Below are 20574 nucleotides of genomic sequence, written 5' to 3'. Positions count from 1 at the left end.
GCATATCGCACCATGTGTAGTTAAGAAGTTCGATAGCAAGAACACTTAACTAGAAGATATGCGTATGTTCTAGTACTACAAAGCGAATGTCTTCAGTATGTACATGAGTGTATGGTATTGGCTTATTAGCTAAATAATCGCTATCAGGTTTTGCAATTCGATTCTTCACTTAACACTTAAATAAATGTGGAAACATACAACCTGCAATTCTTTTTTTTCCGACCCACAATATTTGGGAAAAAAGCAATAAGATGAGAAAAATAAATATGTTTAATATAAATGGACACACTAAATACCATTAAGAATGGGAGACCAAATTATAAGGTGTATGGAGAGACGTTTTAACACCTTCGACGCTATTGACGGAACGATTCCGTCACGCCCCTCGGGTGGGCTGTGCTCATGACGAAACGGTTCCGTCACGGCCCGCTCGCCGCGCCTGTCGCAGCGCTGATTTCCCGCCTGCGCGGCGCATTTCATTAAGCGGGCAGGGCCATGACGAAACCGTTCCGTCACAAGCACAGCTCACCCGCAAGCCGTGACGGAACGGTTCTGTCACCCGCGCAGGTGAGCCGCGCGCCCCCCGCGACCGTTAGCGCTGCGGCAGAATAGCCGCCGCAGCGAAGGTGTTAAAGCATGGGCAAAGAGGGCTCTGGCCCAAGGCCTCAAACTTCCAGGGGGGGGGGCGTGATAGAGCCAGCTCTATTCTGCAGAGACACTTGATGACCTTCAAACATTTTTGAGCAGATTGTTTCAAATATCGTTTCCTTTAATGAATTTGTAATGTGGGTGATGCGTGGGAGTCTACAACAGACATTTTGCAGTGAAATGTGCTTATGTTTCACACAACACCCCTAAAAACGTTTCTTTTCGATCATAAGAGGAAATCACATATTCATAGGTCACCGAGATTATTAGCAGTAATATTAGTGAGCCGCTGTTGTGTTACAATTTTGAAAACAAAGGTCACTATCCCTGAATATTAGATGTAAATAGATTTAGGGGCAGATTTACAAGCCCCTTGCGCCACTTTTGCGTCACTTTTCCCATGTTAAAAGTGACGCAAAAGTGGCGCAAGGGGCTTGTAAAACTGCCCCTTAGAATTTAGACCAGTGCGCCTGTGCACTGTCAGCAACCTGGTCAAAGAGGGCATGGGGCTGACACTGGATCATACCTTTACAGCTGTTCCAAACAGGGGCCCCCAACATACGTTTGACCTAGGGCCCCCCAAATCCCTAAATTGTCTCTGGGTAGATGTAAAATTGCTCTACATGAAATAGCCTCCAATTTGAAATATTTGTCTTTATCCAGTAGCTTTTACTAGAAAAGTAGAGTAAAGAGATGACTAATTTGTGACATTCTGCACATATTTTAGAGGTATGTGATTACCCGTTCCTGTTTGCATTCTGTGACTTGTCACTGACGTCCACGCCCCCAGCTGGAGGGCAACGCTTCCTTTGAAGGATCCCGCCTTTCCTATGTTTGCTCAACGGTTTTGTACAAGTGGCAAGTTTTTGTGCGACGGAATTGCAGGTAACCCGACCTGCCAGTTGCAAACTTTGAAACTGCTTCTCTCCGAGGGTAGAGGACAAGGTGCGTTTCCTATAAATCAAAGCTAGGAATGCACATCTGTAGCGTCACTACAGGCTAATGACAGACTTGTGCTGTGTAAACGCTGGTAAGCGGATTGCTGCCCACGTCCTTTTCGTGCAGCCTTTTATCAGCCATGCGTTGCCCATTGTACTCACAGCCACTCCTTACCTTGTTTGAGCGCGACCTTTACCAGAAGGTATCAGAGTTGTTATTACCATAATTATTTTTCTTACATTTTGATATTTTGAAGTTGGTCGGATTATGACTCAGTCTGTCAGGTAAATACAGGTTTCTCTCCAAATTACAATCATAAGAACGCAGACTGAGTCAGGTGCAAGTGGTGGTACCTCTTAAACCCCATCCTGGCTTCAATTGATTTAGAGGTGATACAAAAATTCCAGAAAGAACATACATAGTGGCTTCCATAGAAAATTCTTCCAGTTTCACTAAAATAAATCTATTATTAAGTGACACATATTTTAATGAAGAAAGTGTGTTTATGTCATGTCAGCGAGTTTGATGAAGAGGAGAAATGTCCAAATTTCTAAAATAGTAGTAGTCGAATATTCAAAATTATCAAGCCACCCAAGAAAAAGAAGAAAGAGGGGGGTGGATTTAGAAACACTTCAAGCAGCACACTGCAGCAAGTCATCTCGAAGTGCCACAGTTTAGATCCCTCGCCACACTGGTGCACTTTTGGCAGGCAAGCACCCAGTGCAGGCATCATTACACCATAGTGCAAGAGTATCGGTGTTGTGGTCAGCATTGTTTTTGTGCAGGAAAGGGTCCCATTCTGTACAAAAACTATGCTTTATAGCATTTTCCTCTTTGCATGTGTACTCAGGACACAGCCGGCTTTGCGCCGGGTCTGTGTTAAAACAGTTATGAAAACCTGAATCAAAGTCTTTGTAAATCTGGCCCAGAATGTATTGTATTATTTATCAATTCCAAATACATGTTACTTCATCAATGAACCCAAGTTTAATTATATTAATTGAGTTAGTCATTCATTTGTACTGAACAAAAATGATTGCCAATTGCTGCAATGGCCACACATGTTGGAATCACAGTAAGGATTGCATAGTCTTCCACCTTTCAAAGATTACATTTAGAAATCATAAATTTGGTGACCCTGAATTAGTGGCTTACATTCCATAATCGGCCGTCTTACCTAAGTTTTATGCGGTTGTTGCTTTACTCTTATACCTTTGTTCATATTTACTCCCTTGACAGTGTGTATATTATCTCCACCAGCACTGTTTGTTGGTTTCATTTCACTATTTTAAAAAGAATTGGTGACCCTCATAGAACATGTGCATCTTTTCCAGAAATGCACAGATAAATATGGACTTTACCATGCAATTGAAACTTATCCCTGCAATGTGCCATATGTGTTGAAATGATACAATTCTTCTTTTGATTTTCTTCTTGATTGACACTGTCCTTATGGCCAGAAGGCAGGTTGCTTTGCTTCACCTCCCTAGGGGCCTGAGTTTAACTTGTAGCACCAGTTCTGTTGCAATTAATTTGTCTGTGGTCAAATTTGTTTCTGAGGGAGGTCTTGCACTTTCAAGAGTACGTTGAGGGGCTGTCTGTCAGACAAATGTCATTTCTGTGAATAACTAGGAATGCCTTTTTCTTCTAGGGGCCAATAAAAATCGCAGGTTAGCAAAAGAAGGGCACTGGTGGACCAAGTCAGTGGGGTCAGTGGACCGGCCAGGACTAGGGAACCAAAAGCAGCCCTGACAATAGTGGTCAAGCGAACCCCACCAATATATTCTCCTCACTCACTCACTCTCCATCCATCTCTCTCTCTTGTTCCTCTATAATCACTCGCTCACTGTGCATCCCCGTCTCGCCCACTTTGTTCTCTCTGAAGCTTCCCATGCCTGCTGAAATTAATCTTTGAGAAATGGGGAAAGCCACACCAGAAGCAGCCTTGGCCTTTCAAAACTGGCCTGCAATGGCTCCAGCCTAGTGGGAACAAATAAAAGAAGTATCTGACCCTGCCTTGGAGGTTTTGTAACTGCAGACAAGGAGAGACTGTTGTTAGAGAAATATTTTCCATATTTCACAGGTTCCAGTGTACTCCCAGTGCTTGTTTTATCACTGAACTTTGTGCACCAAACATATAATTTATATGAAGCTATTTATTACTATTGTTGTATTGGTAATACATTGCATATTGTCCACTCCTTGCTCTTCATTTATGTGCATTACTTCCCCAAAAGAATTAAGCACACTCAGAGCACAATCTCACTGCATGGGCCCACAATATAAGAAGCAAAGAGCAAGTGAATGAGGATTCAGAAGATTCTCAGAAGAATGACTATAATGCATCAAATTTGTCCTCTGCACTTTTGTGATGCAGGACTGAATCTACATTTATTAGCCCACTTGTTTCGCCAGTAGGTAATTATAGTTAGGACAATGTTTCCATAAGAAAATAGTTTTTTGACTCGCCTATAGCTTTGGCCCCATTTGACGAATCTTCATGAACCTGTCTAAAACAAGTGCTCCTGTGATTCTAGTTGTGCATGGAAATCTTTGGGGTGATCCGTCAAGCGGGGGCTGAGAAAAAGGGGGTTCAGAAAAAGTGTGTTTCCTATGTTAATTACCTTAGAGCCTTTAGACACACCTGCAGCCTGAACCGTTGGATTTAATTACATCAAATGTGGCAGAAAGATAGATTTTCTTCCAGAGATCAGGCTTTTTTTATTTGGTGTTAATCTATTCAGTAGTTTTGAAGATAGTAAAGGAAAAACAAATTTGTGTATATGGGCGGAGCCTAAGCACAGATCTCATGGTGGGATCCGATTGGCTGGCAACACTTCAACCAGAAAACGGTGGCAGCCATGTTGGGACCAATATACATGACAGCACCCCTTTGAAATGCATTGTAGTGAATGGAAGGTTTAGAGGGTCTTAAAAAGGAGTACATATAAAAGATGCCTCCAGATTTTAGTTACAATACAAATCATTTGTTGATGGTACCATACACATTTTAGGAATTGTGGTGTGTTCTATGATGATTTTACTCTGTTAAAAAGCCTTCTGCAGTGATTTCATGAATCCTGCTTGAGAGAAATCTGTTTTCTCATGATTTTTCAATAGATGTTATGGAAAGTGCTCCAGAAGCTAAAATGAGGGCATATTTTCTGTACATTCAGACTATCTTCCTCAGCTACATGAAATGAGTCTGGCATTCTCCGTAAATCATATATTTCCAACAAGAGCAGCCTGTCAGTTGATTCCCTTGTGTTCTACTGCAGTCTCTAGAGCGTTCTAAAGAACATCTAGAGCACTAACAATCACACTGGTAAAACTTAAACATTTAGTTCAGAAAGGAACAAAAGAGGGGGTTTGTTTTGCATAGAAACTTTGGTTAGTGCTGTAGAAAGAAAAATTAGGACAGGCTTTAAGAGAGTTCTAAATTATCTTCCTCTTCTATTTCATTAAAGCATTCTGACATACAGACTGAAACATGCTTTCAACACCAGCAGCAGACTGCCAACTAACTCCCTGATGGTCAGCAGCTTTACTACACTGTTCTGACTAGCAACTAGAGTGCTAACATTCTGAATTTATGCCAAAAGTGTGGCACATCTGAACGCCATCTTGATGCAATTGAAATAGAAAACTGGAAGCATTTTCTACTGAGGATACTGCAGTCAATTAGGACATTAGGGAGCTTCATAACAAGTGTCCCAAGATGCCCATCAGCGAAAGAAGAGCCCAAATATAGCATACATGTCACCCAAATGTAGCCCAAGTGTAGCCCAATGACAGAAGTGTGCAAAACACTTATTTTGTTTTTCTGCATTTTTATATAGTGCACACTTGATCTAATGGTACTGGTGTGCTTTACATTAACATCAGTTACATTATACAAGGATACATTTAGTTTGGTTTTAGTCATGGGGAAATTAAGTGATTATCCCAGGATCACTGGATGTCGAGATGACGTTAAAAACTCAAGCCTGGTTCCCCAGTTGCATAGTCTGCAGCTCTGGCCATAACATTACATCCTCTGCCTTAAATGTAACATATAATCAAGTCTTCAATTGGATAAAAAAATAAATAAAGATGACTAATTATTTAAAAGTGTTTTGTCGCTATTTGAGAACTCAGAAAATATGTCCTCATTTTGGTTGTTTAGAGCACTATCTATCATTTTTATTGGAATAAGATCCTCTCATAGAGGAAGGTGCAGAGGCAACAACTTGACCACGCTGGGAAGGAAGGAGGGGCAGTGGCAGCATAACGGACCATGGAGGGCAGAGGAAAGGGAGGCAGGATCAACAAGCCAACCATGCAGTACAGGCAAGAGAGGCTGTGGCAATATAAGAGACAATTGAGTGCAGAAGGAAGAGGCAGTGGCACTACAACCATACATGCCAACAGACCTGATTCAGGCAGTAGACTCCCGGTGTTTTTAAGCTCAAAGAGGCTTTATTTTATCTGTCTCCTGCATAAATATCCTCTTTTTCAATGTAGGTTAATGGGGAAAATCCATTACCCAGTTTTTCTTTCTTCAAAATCTCTCTCAAACCAAGTTCAAAATGTTGGCTAATAATGTACATTGGATCACGAAGGGCAGGAACATTGGAATAGGGTCATAGACTTGGATAAGAGAGGGCAGGGGCATCAAACTGACCTTACAGGGTAGGTGTTAGGGTTTGCAGCAGCACAATACACCACACAGGGCAAGCAGGATGGCAATGCACTCAACAGATCATGGAAGGCAATAGGGAGGGGACTGGGCCATGCACATAGACAACAGAGAGCAGAGGGTAAAGAGGCAGGGGAAGCAAGCTGACCATAACGGACAGACAGGAGAGACAGGTGCAGCATAACAGGCCATGAAGGGCAGGAGGGAAGGAGCAGAGGCATGATAATAGACCAGAAAAGGCAGGGGGGAGGAGATAGGGGTATGTACATGGAAAACAATTGGGAAGGGGCAGGGCAGGAGCAGCAAGCTACCCATGGAGGGTAAGCAGGATAGGCACTGGAAGCACAACATACCATAAAGGGCAACAGTGAGACTATAATGTCATACACATAGACATAGACTATGCAGGAAAGGTGGGAGGGGGTTAGGGGCAGCAAGCTACTTAGGGCAAGTTTGAGGGGCTATGGCAGTACAGAAGACCATGCATGGTAAGTGGGAGGGTTAGTGCTAGCACAACGGCCATGGTGGGCAAGAGGGAGGGGGCAGTGGCATGCACAAAGGACCATGGAGGACAGGAGAGAGAGGTAGGTGCCAGGCACAGACAAAAGGTGGTAGGGAAGGAGATTCACGACAGACCATACAGGGCAGGCGGGAGGAACAGTTGCAGCATAGCAGAGCATGGAAAGCAGAAGGTAGTGGCATCAAACTGGACCATGGAGGACAGGTGGGAGGAGATAGGGGCATGGAACTTGGAAATGTGACAGCTCAACAGAACACTCACAGTAGATATTAGGGTGACAGGTCATTGGAATACGGTGGGCAGAAAGGAAGGAGCAGGTGCATGCACACAGACATTGGAGGGCAGGGCGAATGAGAGATGGGGCAGAGAATTGAAGCAGGAGGACAATTATGGAACATAGATTTTGGCAAAGGAGGGCAGGAGGGGTGGGCAGGGACATCATGCCAAACGGAGGGCAGTGGCAGCACCACAGACCATGCAGGGCAGAAGGGAGGAGACTGGTGCATGGACTCAGTAAACAGAGGTTAGGTAGTAAGTGTATGGAGCATCAAGCTAACTGTATAGGACAGACGGGGAGGGCAGTGGTAAAATAATGCCACACACAGCTGTAGTGAGGGACCAGGCTCATGGAATTGCATGGTAGATGGCAAGGAGGAGGAGGCCAGGATCAGCAGGCTTGGGTGAGGGCAGCACAATGCCAGGCCCTGAGATCAACCCCCCCACTGTACATTGCAATGGGTATCGTACTTAACATTGAAAAAAACTTAGATGTTCACTAAAAATACATAGGTTAGAGTGACTTATAGTTAGGAAATAGAATTAAAAAACCCTTAGACATTTACTGAAAAAAACTAAGATTATAGGGAAGTTATAGTTAGGCTCAGAGGTTGAGCAGCTATAGTTACACAAGCTAACTATATCTTATTCCCCCACAATGCACTGTTTATGACCTCACATAATACATCACTCATGACATGGTCAGTGAAAGGCTTTTGTCATTTTACATCTCGGCAAGGATAGCACTTTGCTAATCCAATGCTCAAAGACATTGCTGTATAAATGGCAAAAGGCTTTGCCCCTTTCTAGCTCGGCATGGATTGCACTGTGCTATTCCTACGCTTAAAAACTTTGCTAGAAAAACAGACATTTTAGGTGAGCAGATTCAGAGTGCCGCTGGTGTTGCAGGGTGCTTTATATAGGAGTTGCTCTCCACCTAAATTTGGGAACTACCCAGAGTTCTCTGCTTCTTATTTTGCATAATATATTAGGCACTCTAAGCCTGAAAGGGTATTGTTTTAACTAATACTGTGTGGTTCCTTGTGTCTGGACAAAGGTATACCTTTTTGAAGAGCTCTAATGAGAGCAAATGTCAGAAGTTGCTTTGATGCATTTCAGGTTGACTTGGATGGTATTTTACCAATCCAAAGGTGTAATACTGTGCTTGGAGTGGTAAAAGGATTTTGACATTTTACAGCTCAGCCTGGGTGGCACTTTGATAATCCGATGCTTAAGTCCTTTTCTAGCTTGGCGTAAATGGCACTGCGCTAATCCTATGCTTAAAAACTTTGCTAGAAAAACAACATTTGAGGTGAGCAGATTCAGAGTGTTGCTGGCGTTGCTGGGTGCTTTATATAAGAATTGCTCCCCACCTACATTTGGGAACTATACAGAGTACTCTTGTTCCTATTTTGCATAATTTATACAGCACTCTACACCTGAAAGGGTATATATGTGTCATATGATCAAGGCTGTTACTCGACCGAAACGCGTCATAGCGATTGTCGTGGACTGAAGGCAATGAAATAAACATCAGTAACGCACGAATTTTGGGTTCACACTTTGTTCTTTCCAGGGGAAGGGAAGTTGGTGAACCACCCCAGATAAACTCTTCTGGCCCCACATTTTATCTAAATTGATGTTATGTACTGATGATTACTTAATATTGGGAGGAGATTGTAATATGGTTGTGGAGCCTTTTTTAGATAGATGTTCCAAATCTAAATGTATTCCCTCCACCATGCATACTCAATTTACATCTGCCATATCTCAAAGGTCACTAGTTGATTCTTGGAAATTATGTCACCCCACTCTCAAAGAATATTCATTTTTGTCACCCATTCATTCCTCACAATCCCGTATAGATCACATATTTATCTCAAAAGCCCTTACTCAGCATATTACACATTCCAACATAGGATCTATACTAATTTCAGATCATGCCCCTATAACCTTAGCTTTAGACTTACTCCCTCCCATAAGAGGAACTAGACAATTGAGATGTAATAATGCCCTTCTCCTTGATCCTAAATTTACTCCTGCTTTTCAGACATTCGCAGACACCTTATTTTTAGAAAATGAATCTCCTCTTACCTCTTCCCCTCTCATTTGGGACACATTCAAAGCTGCTTCTAGAGACTTCATTACTTCATATGTAGCCCAAAAGAGGAAAGCTTCTGCCCAAGTTAGAAATTCACTTACTTCACATATTAAACAACTAGAACATTCTTACTACTCTACAGAAGCCCCTCTGACTCAACTAAACTTATCAAAGCTAAGTTCACTTTTAATAAACTTTCTACTGAATCGGCCAATTTTTATTTACTTAAGTCTAGCGCTAAATATTATAGTGCGCAAAATAAAGCGGGAAATCTTCTTGCCAATTATCTCAAAATCAAAAAAGAGCGCACCAAGATTGAATCTATTTCAACTTCACTTAATACTATAGTTCATAAAAATGAAGATATTCTTTTAGAATTTTCCAATTTTTATCAACAACTGTATACCCCTGAATCTCCTTCTCAACAGGCTGATATTGACCGTTATTTATCCTCTATTCCTTCACCTTCATCCCTTAATGTAGATTTTTCCTTTTTGGTAAAGGATATTTAGAATACTGATATTCTTACTGCTATTCAAGCTATTAAAAAAGACAAAGCCCCCGGCCCAGAGGGATTCACCATTACATTTTATTTACATTTTGCCTCCTTCCTTCTCCCCAAATTACACCAGTTATTTACACATTTCATTTCTACTCAAAAATCGGAAGGATCTTTTCAAGAAGCGTTGGTTTCCTTGCTCTCAAAAGAAAGCAAAGCTCACACATTCTATAAGAACTACAGACCTCTTTCTTTACTTAATTTGGATTACAAAATCTTTGCAAAAATTCTTGCACTTCGTTTCGATTCCTTTTTACCTCAAATGATTGGAAAAGAACAATGTGGTTTCATTAAAGGTCTTCATTTATCAGATAATACTAGACTGTTTTTTAACGTCCTAAGTAAAGCAAAAGTTTATTAAAAAATCGTTAGCAGCAATCCCATTAGACGCTGAAAAACTTTTGATAGGTTTAGTTTGTCCTTTATTTTTTCTACTCTTACTTGGTTTGGTTTCGGCCCAAAATTCATTAGTTATGTCTCTTTACTTTATTCTTCTCCCAGGTCCTTTATTTTAGCTAATGGCCTTGTTTCCCCTTCTTTCCCCCTTCTTCAAGGAGTTCAGCAAGGATGCGCTTTATGTCCACTTTTATTTATTTGATCCTAAGAACCTTTTTTAACAAATTTAGATTGAATGTAAAACATTACTGGGTTTTCTTATGGAACCAATCAGTTAAAAATCACTGCATACGCAGATGATATTTTATTATTCATATCAAACCCACAATCCTGTTTGCCAGCTTTCTTATCAGATGTAACTGAATTTGCCTGTGTTTCAGGCTACAAGCTCAATGCTGACAAATCTGAGGTCCTCCTTCTGAACAAACTATGCTTTCACGCTGATTTCTTATCTTCTTCTTTTCATTGGAATCCAGTTAAAATAAAATATCTTGGAAGTTGGTTCACCCCCACTATTAAATATATTGTTGCTATAAACTTGAAAGAGTTACGAACCACTTTGCGTTCTTCTACTTCTCGCTGGCACCCCTTATTTTTATCCTGGTGGGGTAGATTAGATTCTATAAAAATTATGCTTGTTCCAGTAAAAATTTTCTACCTATCAAATATACCCATTAATATTCCTAAGTCTTTTTACAAAAGTATATAAAGCATCCTTTCAAACTTTATATGGCATAATAAACCTCCTAGAATATCTCTTAGCAAACTTAAAAAACCTAATCACATGGGTCGGGTTAACTTTCCGGATTTTTATTCTTATCACTCCTCATTTTTTCTTCGCAATTCCTCTATCTTATTATCTGAGTGTGAAACAGATTCTCAACTTTTCCCTTTGTGGGTAGACATTGAGACAGCCTGTTTTCATCCTTTCTCTTTCGAAGAATTTTTTTCCCTTTCACATATACCTTTGTCGTTTTCTTTACGCATTCTTAAAAACGCTCAGAGTCTGTTCCAACCACTTTTTTCATCTGCTTCAGACGAACATGCACAATTTCTGAACTCATCAATCTGGTACAATAAGCATATTAAACTCAATATTAAACATATTTTGGGAAAGTCTGGTTATCATGTGGTCTCAAATGGACTTGTCAACCTTTTCAAGATGGTGTTTGTGTACCATTTTCGGTATTGAAATCTTGCTTTTCTCTTCCCTCCTCATTTTATTGCAAACATTTATCTTTAACAGCAGCTGCTCAATCCTCTTGTAATTCTCTCTCCACTTCTCCCACTCATACTCCTTTATCCCCTATTACTACATTGTTTCTAGGTAATTCTCTTTCAACTTCTCAAATATATAAAAAATTAATGGATATCCCAGTTTCTCATAATAAATCTGAGGTTGAATGGAGCTGAGATTCTAATTTGGGTTAATCTTTCCCTATTTCTTTGTGGAATAAAATCTGGACTAAGGTGAGGAAGTCTTCTAGAGCAGCTAATACTACTCAAACATTCTTTTTTCTTTATAATAGATTACTCATCACTACAGCTAAACTATATAAGATTGACCCTATCTGTCAAGTACCTGTCAGTCCAGAACCTTGATTTCCGCAGGAGCCAATGCTAAGCCTCTAACTCCCACACCCGATGCCCAGATCATATAGATCTTGACAGCAAGGAGGGGGAAAGGGGAATGGGAATAAAGAGAAACACGCCATGTCTTCGTCCAGTTGAAAAGGTCTGCCTTGGCTTCTAAATCTTCTTCCTGTCAAAAGAGTATTATGCATCTATAGTTTACATTTAGATATATATATATATAAGTCTAACAATTCTGTGACTCTATCTCAAAAGCTCTATATGTGTTACCCTTCCTAACTGAGTGGCTAGCTGTTCTCTAGGAGTCTTTTCTTGCTCTCAGGTTCAAACCTCACTTGTTCAGCAGTGAAGATAATCTAAATAACACAAATTCACCTTTATTAATAACTTAGTATGCTTTACTTTTGAAACTACTCTCTCTCTCTAGTCTTATTCACCTTATTACCTTATTAACCTTGAGGTGACTCCTATATTTTATTTTGCAAGTTGGATTCTTCTATATGCATCCAAGGATGAAGATTAGGCAGAGAAGAGTGGGAAGGTCTTCACTAGAGTTGGTAAGTATCTTTATATATATATATATGTATACAATGTACACCTACTTGCAGCTTTTGGTACGGCTTTGCAAATAACCCTTCTCTTAATCTTGAACTTAACTGGAATTCAATATTATTGTCATATCAAACTTCCTTTACTAACTAAGTCTCTTAATATCTCCTTTACGTAAATCTTCTGTTTGCATTTATCGTCTTCTCACCTTTCTCTTTCTTGCAGAGAACAAGCTCAATTGTCTGAAATTACTGAGGAAAGTCTTTGCTCAAAAACCTATTTCTGCCAACTTGTGGACGAAGTGAGAAGTGCTTTTCTTCGCCACACTTCAAACTATAAATATCCAAAAATGAAGTCAAAGTTTAACTCACCACTACTACAGTGAATTTACTACGCCTCTGAAATATTCGGCAATACTCACAAAACGCAGAATCAGAAACTGAAGCGCCGGAGAAAATGATGCGGCCGCTTCGGGAAGAAAATCAGTTGAAGTGCACAGATTGAATTGAGATGGAGCGCGAGCACAGCTGTGGTTGTAATCCAGTAAAAACACTAGACCGGCAACCGCACTGTCATAATGTCGGCCATCTTAGATGTCCGCCGCAATTGTCTCAACAGTTTCTTGTGTACCAACACTGTCCATTGCTTAGCGAGGGACCTTATTGATTTAGAATGACTACCCAAATGGATTTTACAGACAGCCAAAAGCCAATGGGGGGTTAGTCTTGAATTTACAGTACCAGTCCTGACACTATCATACCTTCTTCCTGTTGGTCCTGCTCTGCTGTGTCAGCGGATCTTAAACATATGCTTTTTGATTGTCCAAAAATTCACAGTTTTTAGATTCAAGTATGGCGTCAGATTAACATTATTTGTCATTCCCAAATTCCTTTTTCTTTTTCACATATTTCCTAAGTAGTGTCTGTGAAGTTTAGCCTCCATTGATCTACTTATAGCTGTTGCGTTTCAGCAGATCACTAAATCATGGAAATACACCTCAACAGTATCTTTTCAAGCATGGTGGTATGCTGTTTGTTATAATCATAGACTTGACAGAGTTTATGTACATCCAGTCTCGCTTGCTATTGAAAGAGAAACTCTGTGGATGCCTGTTACTGAATTCCTAAATAAGTCTGCTAAAAAACTACCTTTACATAACCATCGCACTGAAGAGGTTCCCAAACCCCCTTGAGTATATACTTCTTGCTGCTTTATCTACAAATTATTTTATGGTCTTAGATTATTTCAATGTTTGTAGGAATTGTTTATGCATAAGTGTTGCTTTTTTCTCATATTACACATAAAATGGACGTTCCTCTCATCCCATCTTCTTTTTTTCTATCTTTTTCTCCCTCCATTTTTTCTCTCTCATCCCTCTCTCTTTTTCCTTCCCATTTTTTATTAAGATGAACTTACACATATGTAATTTTTTGTTTACTGTATTTCATCTTATATTTATATCAAATAAACTTCTTTTAAACTAAAGAAAGTCTTTTCAGCGTAATGTACTTTGCAATAACGTGAAATGATTTGAACTGACGTTGATATTTGTGTGACTATGCATTTTTGTAACAACATATATTTTATAAATGTAATTTTAACTATTTGGTTTTGATTGACATTTAAGTATGATGAATGCATTACAATATCTGAAAGATGAAAGAGATCTTTGTTCAAAATCGTTCTTTTATGTCCACTGCATAGTAGAATCACGTGTTCACTATTAAGCTTGCACAAGTCACTTTAAAAAGCCTATGGTAATGCAGAACCATGTCATGTGATCAAGGCCCGAGGAGGGGCTGAAACGCATCATGGCGACTTGCACCATTAAATAATATTAAGCACCTAACATCGTGGTCTGTATCCTCCGTTTTTGGCACAAAGCTTGGAGAAGAAAACGGTACTGATTTTATATATATATATATATATATATATATATATATATATATATATATATATATATATATATCCAGGTCATCCATCCAACTCCAAGGAGAAAATGACACATACTCATGATCGGCATGTATAAGGCTAGTTTATTATATTCAGGTATCCCACTACCCGCAGTAAGCGAGAGACGTGTTTCGCCTGCACAGCAGGCTTTATCAATCTATTTTGGCGCTGTAAAATCAGAAATATATATAGCCCTCCCCTCCAGTACAGGCACTAATAAACATAGAGAAGAGTACATAGGTTAATCCATGATATGGAAAAAATATTCAATGCATGTTTCAGAGGTAAAGTGCACAGTGCAACAAATCAAAATAGCAGCATAATGCACAGCCCCCTATTTATAAATAATCAATGTAATCCATACGTTCTCACCCTGGAAAGTTAGTATATAAAAATAGACTTCCTAAAGTGAATCGGAAGTTAATCATAGTACGACACCAAAGCTCTCAAAATTATGCAGCCCACAAGTAATCATTAAAAAAGTTAAACAAACTTTAAAAGATATGCTCATTAATGCATATATGAAGGATATTGCCTCATTAAACAAAAGAAACACATTTCCCAAAAAATCGCAAATGCGGCGAACGTGAGGATGTGAAAATGGTTACAGATTGCATATACCATCTGGAACTCATTAAAGAGATATCAGTCTTGTGACAACCTCCCGGGGCTCAGCTCGCACCAACTGAGTGCACTTGTGACCTAAATGTCGACCTCAGGACAATTTCTGCTAGCTGCTTGAACCACAAGATCCAGAATCCCCCTTCGATGGATTAGTTAATCAAAATCCGTGCAGGAATTGCTGCAATAGTTCTGAGTAAAAATGAACCTGTAACCTGTTCCATGCCTAAATGTTGTTCCATTGTAATGCCGCCACCTTGATATCTAAACGGAAATGTGCGCAAATGTTTTCCGAATTTCCAGTGTGAAGAGCACGCTGATGTGCACATATGGTTGGGAAAAACCTGGCATCAAGCGGTACTAAAAAAAGTATCAAGATATCAGATTGGATATATTCATTAATAAGAAATAAGAAAAAACTAATTTCTACATCACACCTACTGAGCAGCTGATAACTCTAAAGAAATGCAGGTAGTCATGCCTAGCATACAGATATAAATGTCGGATTTTATTTCTTGGATTCAATTTCTTCTTATTGCATCTTCTGCTTGTAGTTTAATTGGTAATAATGGGCGTAGGAGATAAGGATATATACTCCCACCTTCGAGTGTTTTTTTTAGCTAGAACAATGTCGATTTTAATACTTTAGGAAGGGAAATTATCTTTGGGATCTCTAATAAACAATTATATTCCCACACTGTCAGTTTGGGACAGCAGCAGTGCTTAAAGACTAAGGGGCATATTTTCGACTTTTGTGGCACAGAGCAGCACAGCAAGTCACCTTGCTGCACAGGCCATGAATCACAAGGAAAGGGCAGGAATGTGTCATATTTATTTAAAACAGCGCATTCCTGTCTTTTTCCCTTGCGCTAGTGCCGGATCACCCACTGCAAAGCACATGGAACACCTACCCACGGCAGAGTAGTGCAAAGGGGCCACTTGAACTGCGTTGCAATACTCCAGATTTATGCAGCCACTCAGAGCCAGGCAAGTGGCTTTGGGTGGCTTCATAAATCTGACTTAGGGATTTGTGTTGTGCATGTAGCACACTGCATGGTGCAAAGCTGACGCAAGCCTCCCATAAATATGCCCCTAAGTGCTGGAGCTCAAGTTATCCTCAGAAATCTGCTTTCCTTGCTTTTGAATGTCAGGGTTGCCGTCTACCAAGGTTGTCTAGTCCGGATTTAAACGTATGCATCTTTCATCCACAAGCATACTGTCCCTACTGCTTTATCTTCATCCCTACTATCTCAATTTTTCACAGTTTTTCTGTATTTGTCTTCCTACGTCTTACCTCCTTTGGCCTGCTTTCTATCTATTTTTCTTGGTTAATGTCTGATGAATAAAAACATGTCCCAGTCCCCTAAAAAGAGAGCTTTAGGTCCCCACCTGCAACCACCGGATTAAATTAAGCACTGGACAGCAAGGATCCTCCATACTGATAACCTGCCCATACTGGGCATCCAGATGCAGCGCCACCTGCTCTTGTGCAGATTCGGGGTACTTCGCACTTCTTCATGAAGTGTGAAATTCCTCAAATTATAATTAGAACGCTGCAATAAAAACTTCATCCAGCGTCCCTCAGTTCTCTTATTCCAATTCAAGGACTGCTCCAACTAATAGATGTTCGGTGGTGTCATGTCGACCTAAACTGCTGAGCACATGCATGTTTTGTAAGGAAAAACATTGTAAATAATATGTGCTTTCAGACTCTATTAAGACACCTTCATGATGAAGTAATGCCAGACATTATGTTCTAGGTCAGCCGAAAATATATATATAAGGTGTCCTAGCAAATGATGGGGCCGGTTATCATGTTAATAATCCCACATAAAACGAGTTGTGCCTGCGCTCCAGCAGACAGTGATTGATCTACCCATGCAATAAATGAGTCCTATAAGACATAAGGGCCTCTTGCAGATGCATACAATCAGAAGCTAAAGGCTTTTCTCCTCTATCTCCAAACCACTTTGATATTGGTCACCCTTAAAAGGAGTGAAGATTTCGTCCCTGTGTTATGAGACCTTGCAAACAATTCTATTTTTTCTGCTCTCAAAATGAAAATAAATAATATGTAGGTGTATCACACATTAAATTAGTTGGGAGTGGTGTGACCGTGTGGCAGCAAGCATTAGTGATATATGTTTGATGTACACAGTTGCTAAAAATGTAACTTTTTTATTATAAAGAATTGATTCTGATGGCAAATAGGGAGACCATCAACATGGTTATCCAGTCTGTAGAGAGGCCTATAGCTCTGTAGGATGGAGTAGACCATACAAACACTGTTTACCTAGATGTTTTTCATCAAAGGGCCAAAATATCGGCCACCCCTTATGTCCACAGAAAAAAGATCCCCACAAGAATAGAGCCGAAACATTCTTAGCATGTCTTGGATCTAAACTTCACAACTTGAATGTGGAGTAAACAGTGCGCAAAACGTACTTTGCTATTTCTTGGGAACAGAAGGGGCATATTACCAACAACTAGCGATAATTATCGCTATGTTGGCTTAGCAGCAATATTATTATCGCCGAGCTCCCCCGATTTCTTTCGCAATTAAACCTTGCTAATATCAAGGTTTATCTCAAAAACGATAAAAATCAGCCAAAATGCATGAATATCGCTGAAAAGTCAGCGATATTCATGCATTACCGAGCTAATGCTCTTAGCCATGTTATCCACCTACCATTGGATAACATGGCTAAGAACTGCTCTGGGCAGGCGTTAGCTTTTGGAGACATTCGCGCATAGCGCAAATATTTCCAAAAGTATGTAATAGGAGATAGCGACGTTAGCGGCTGTTCCAGTCGCTAACTTCTTGGCACGCCCACTTTGCATGTCATTAGCGATAAACATCACTGACATGCAAAGTGGGCCCCAAGATGATCGCTATCTCCTACTAGCTGTTGGTAACTGGTGTTAGCGACAGCTAGGTAATAGGGCGATAAAATTATCGCCGCTTTAGCGGGAAAAATTCCTTCTAAAGCGGCAATAAGGCCCTTGGTAATATGCCCCAGTAGTTCGTTAGGGAATATGACATATCTCAAGAGTTTTTGCAGGATTACCTTAGCGTCTGCAAAGAAGTCATGATTATAAATCTGTATAGTCGTCGGCTTCTTAAAATAATTAATTTTAGTTTCCCATGTTATGGTTTGAGTTAATCCATTTGATTACGATTTCGATCAGGTAACTTTAGGAGCTAGAATCCTACACCAATCAGCATCTTGAATGATGTCATTAATGTGCTAGGCGTACATCAAAAACTTTGGATTTTCGAGACGTGTGTTGATACGCTTGGCATCTATAGCTATTTGTCAGGATTCCTTTAAGAGGGCCTAGCTGCCCTCAAGACAACTTGGATGTGTCCTGTGAACAGGAACGCTTAGACCAATATTGTGCTTTCAGTGCACTTGGACCAATTGTATGCAAGCCTCTGCTGACATCCACGTGGAATTGTATAAAGAGCTGACTTTGAACTTTTTTTGGCCAACAGACTTCTGGTTAGGAGAGTGTAAATATTTTGCCCTAGTTGTGATCAATAGATGAGGTCTTTGAAATCTAAATTAAACTGGAACTGTCCAGGAAATAGAAATGGGAACTAGCGGGCTATACATTTCTCTAAGACTCTCTAAGCTTTTCTCTGGTGTCAGACCTTGTTCTTGTTCCCAAAAGGCATATTTATGTGGTCATGTGAGTTTAGATCCTCATCTTGAGGTAGCTGAAGGCACTTGTCTTCCTCCCTCTTGCACGAGGGAGGAAGTGAGAGACTCTGACTCAGACCACAGTTTCAACACGATGGGGGGACCTAGCCAGAACATCCCAGATGTCACCCTCGGACAGGCAGATGAAATAATCTGACATTGGTCTACTCTTGCAAGTATGAACTGGGAATGGGGACCTGAGGGATAGATTATTACCCCACTGGGGCATAATGAAGAGAAACTGAATGGAGCTGAAGAAGGGGGCTCATCGGGGTAAAGAATGGGCTCAATTTAAATCACTCACGGATGGGGGAGGCTGGTGGGGCTGAGGAATTGGTCAGTATAGGTGTGAAAGAACATTGCGCTACCAGAAGAGTTACTGAGGATTAAAATGTTTGTTTTTGTCTGGATGAGCGGAGACTACTCACTTTTCCTGGGGAGAGGGAGTTGGGGTTATTTAAAGTTCAGGAGTTTGGGGACTGCAGAAACCAGAGGTCATGGAAGGATGCAAGCTGCAGAGATGATGTGCTCCCACAAAAATTTCAAGTGAAGGGTGCAATGGGGGGATGCTTCTGATCTCAATGGCACCATCATCTATGGCTGACCACCTGTTGTATAAGATTATTACATGGAATGTCAGGGGAATGCACACAACTGCCAAATGGTACAAAAAAGTTTCTTATCTGAATAGGCGGGGGATTCACATAGCCCTCCTACAGGAGACCCACTTGCTGGCTTGGAGGGGGCTGCTCTCCAGCGCAGGTGGTGAGGCAAGCATATTATACCCCATAGACCGCTTGTGATCTGGATCAGAGCGGGAGTCCCATTTCAAACATGTGGCAATCACAGGCAGGCTTGATGGAAGGAACATAGCCATTGTCAGTATATACGTCTCCAATACAGAGCAGGGGACATTCTTAGATGAGCTCTCTCATACTCTGACAGCAAACCTCCCCCACTCAATAGTTATCTGAGGAGTTTATAACTGTATAGCTGACCACTAGAGAGATCGGTCCCATTCGGCAATTAGAGATGCACCAGCCCACAGAACAGCAATTGCATTCAAGGAATGGTAGGAGAAATGGGGCCTAATTGATACCTGGAGACATTTAAACCCAGAAGGTAGGGACTACTCTTCCTACTCCCCAGTTCATGATCTCCATCCTAGACTTGACACGTTCCTGTGCTCCCCAGACATTCACACACAGACTATTAAGGAGGAGTACCTGACATGCATGCTTTTGGACCATAACCCGGCCCTCTTTCATATCCACTTGGGAAGCCAGGGTGAACAGTTACCTGGCATCTTAAAGTGGAAACATTAGAAGACCAGGTATTTCTTGAGGATATTAGGGGGTATATGAGGGATTATTTTGCTAAGAATGCAAATACGTCTTCATCTGGGCTGACTGAGTGGGACGCCTTTAAGGTGGTGTGAAGAGGTCGGTGCATGGTACCACTGTGAGATTTAGGCGCTCACTTGAAACAGACTTAGCAAAAGTAAACCAGACAATCCGTACGTTTGAACGGCAAAGACCAGGGCTCCCCGAGCTCGGACGGGCCATCCTAGATGCTAAGGAGGAGGTGTTCAAGAATATGGAGCAACTGCGGTGCTTTGATTATAAAAAGTACATGGAGCGCACACACACAGACAGGGATAGAGCAGGGACCCTATGGGTCTGGTTGGCTAACCCGGCTCAAAGAGGCAACCAGATACTATAAACTGGAGATGCAGGAGTATACCATAAGGAAATACTTAGCGGCAATACCACTGCCCATACTAGGGGAGTAGGAAGCAAAGGTATTAGGAGCCGCATAGACATACACAGGATACATGCAACTATTAAGAGACTTGCCAGAGGCAAAACTCCTGGTATGGATGGGTTCCCTAAAGAATTTTACGCTCTCTATATGGAGGAACTAGACCCCAAGTTAGTAGAGTTATTTGGAGCAGCATTGGACCATGTTCATCTACCTAGCACTAAACGAGAGGCATTGATAGTCCCTTTAATCATGCCAGGCAAATCTCAATGGGAG

Source organism: Lissotriton vulgaris, chromosome 1_1, assembly GCF_964263255.1.
Source record: "Lissotriton vulgaris chromosome 1_1, aLisVul1.2, whole genome shotgun sequence".
NCBI classification, from domain to species: Eukaryota; Metazoa; Chordata; class Amphibia; order Caudata; family Salamandridae; genus Lissotriton; species Lissotriton vulgaris.
The sequence above is the reverse complement of the archived record's forward strand: the minus strand, read 5'-3'. Positions refer to the sequence as shown.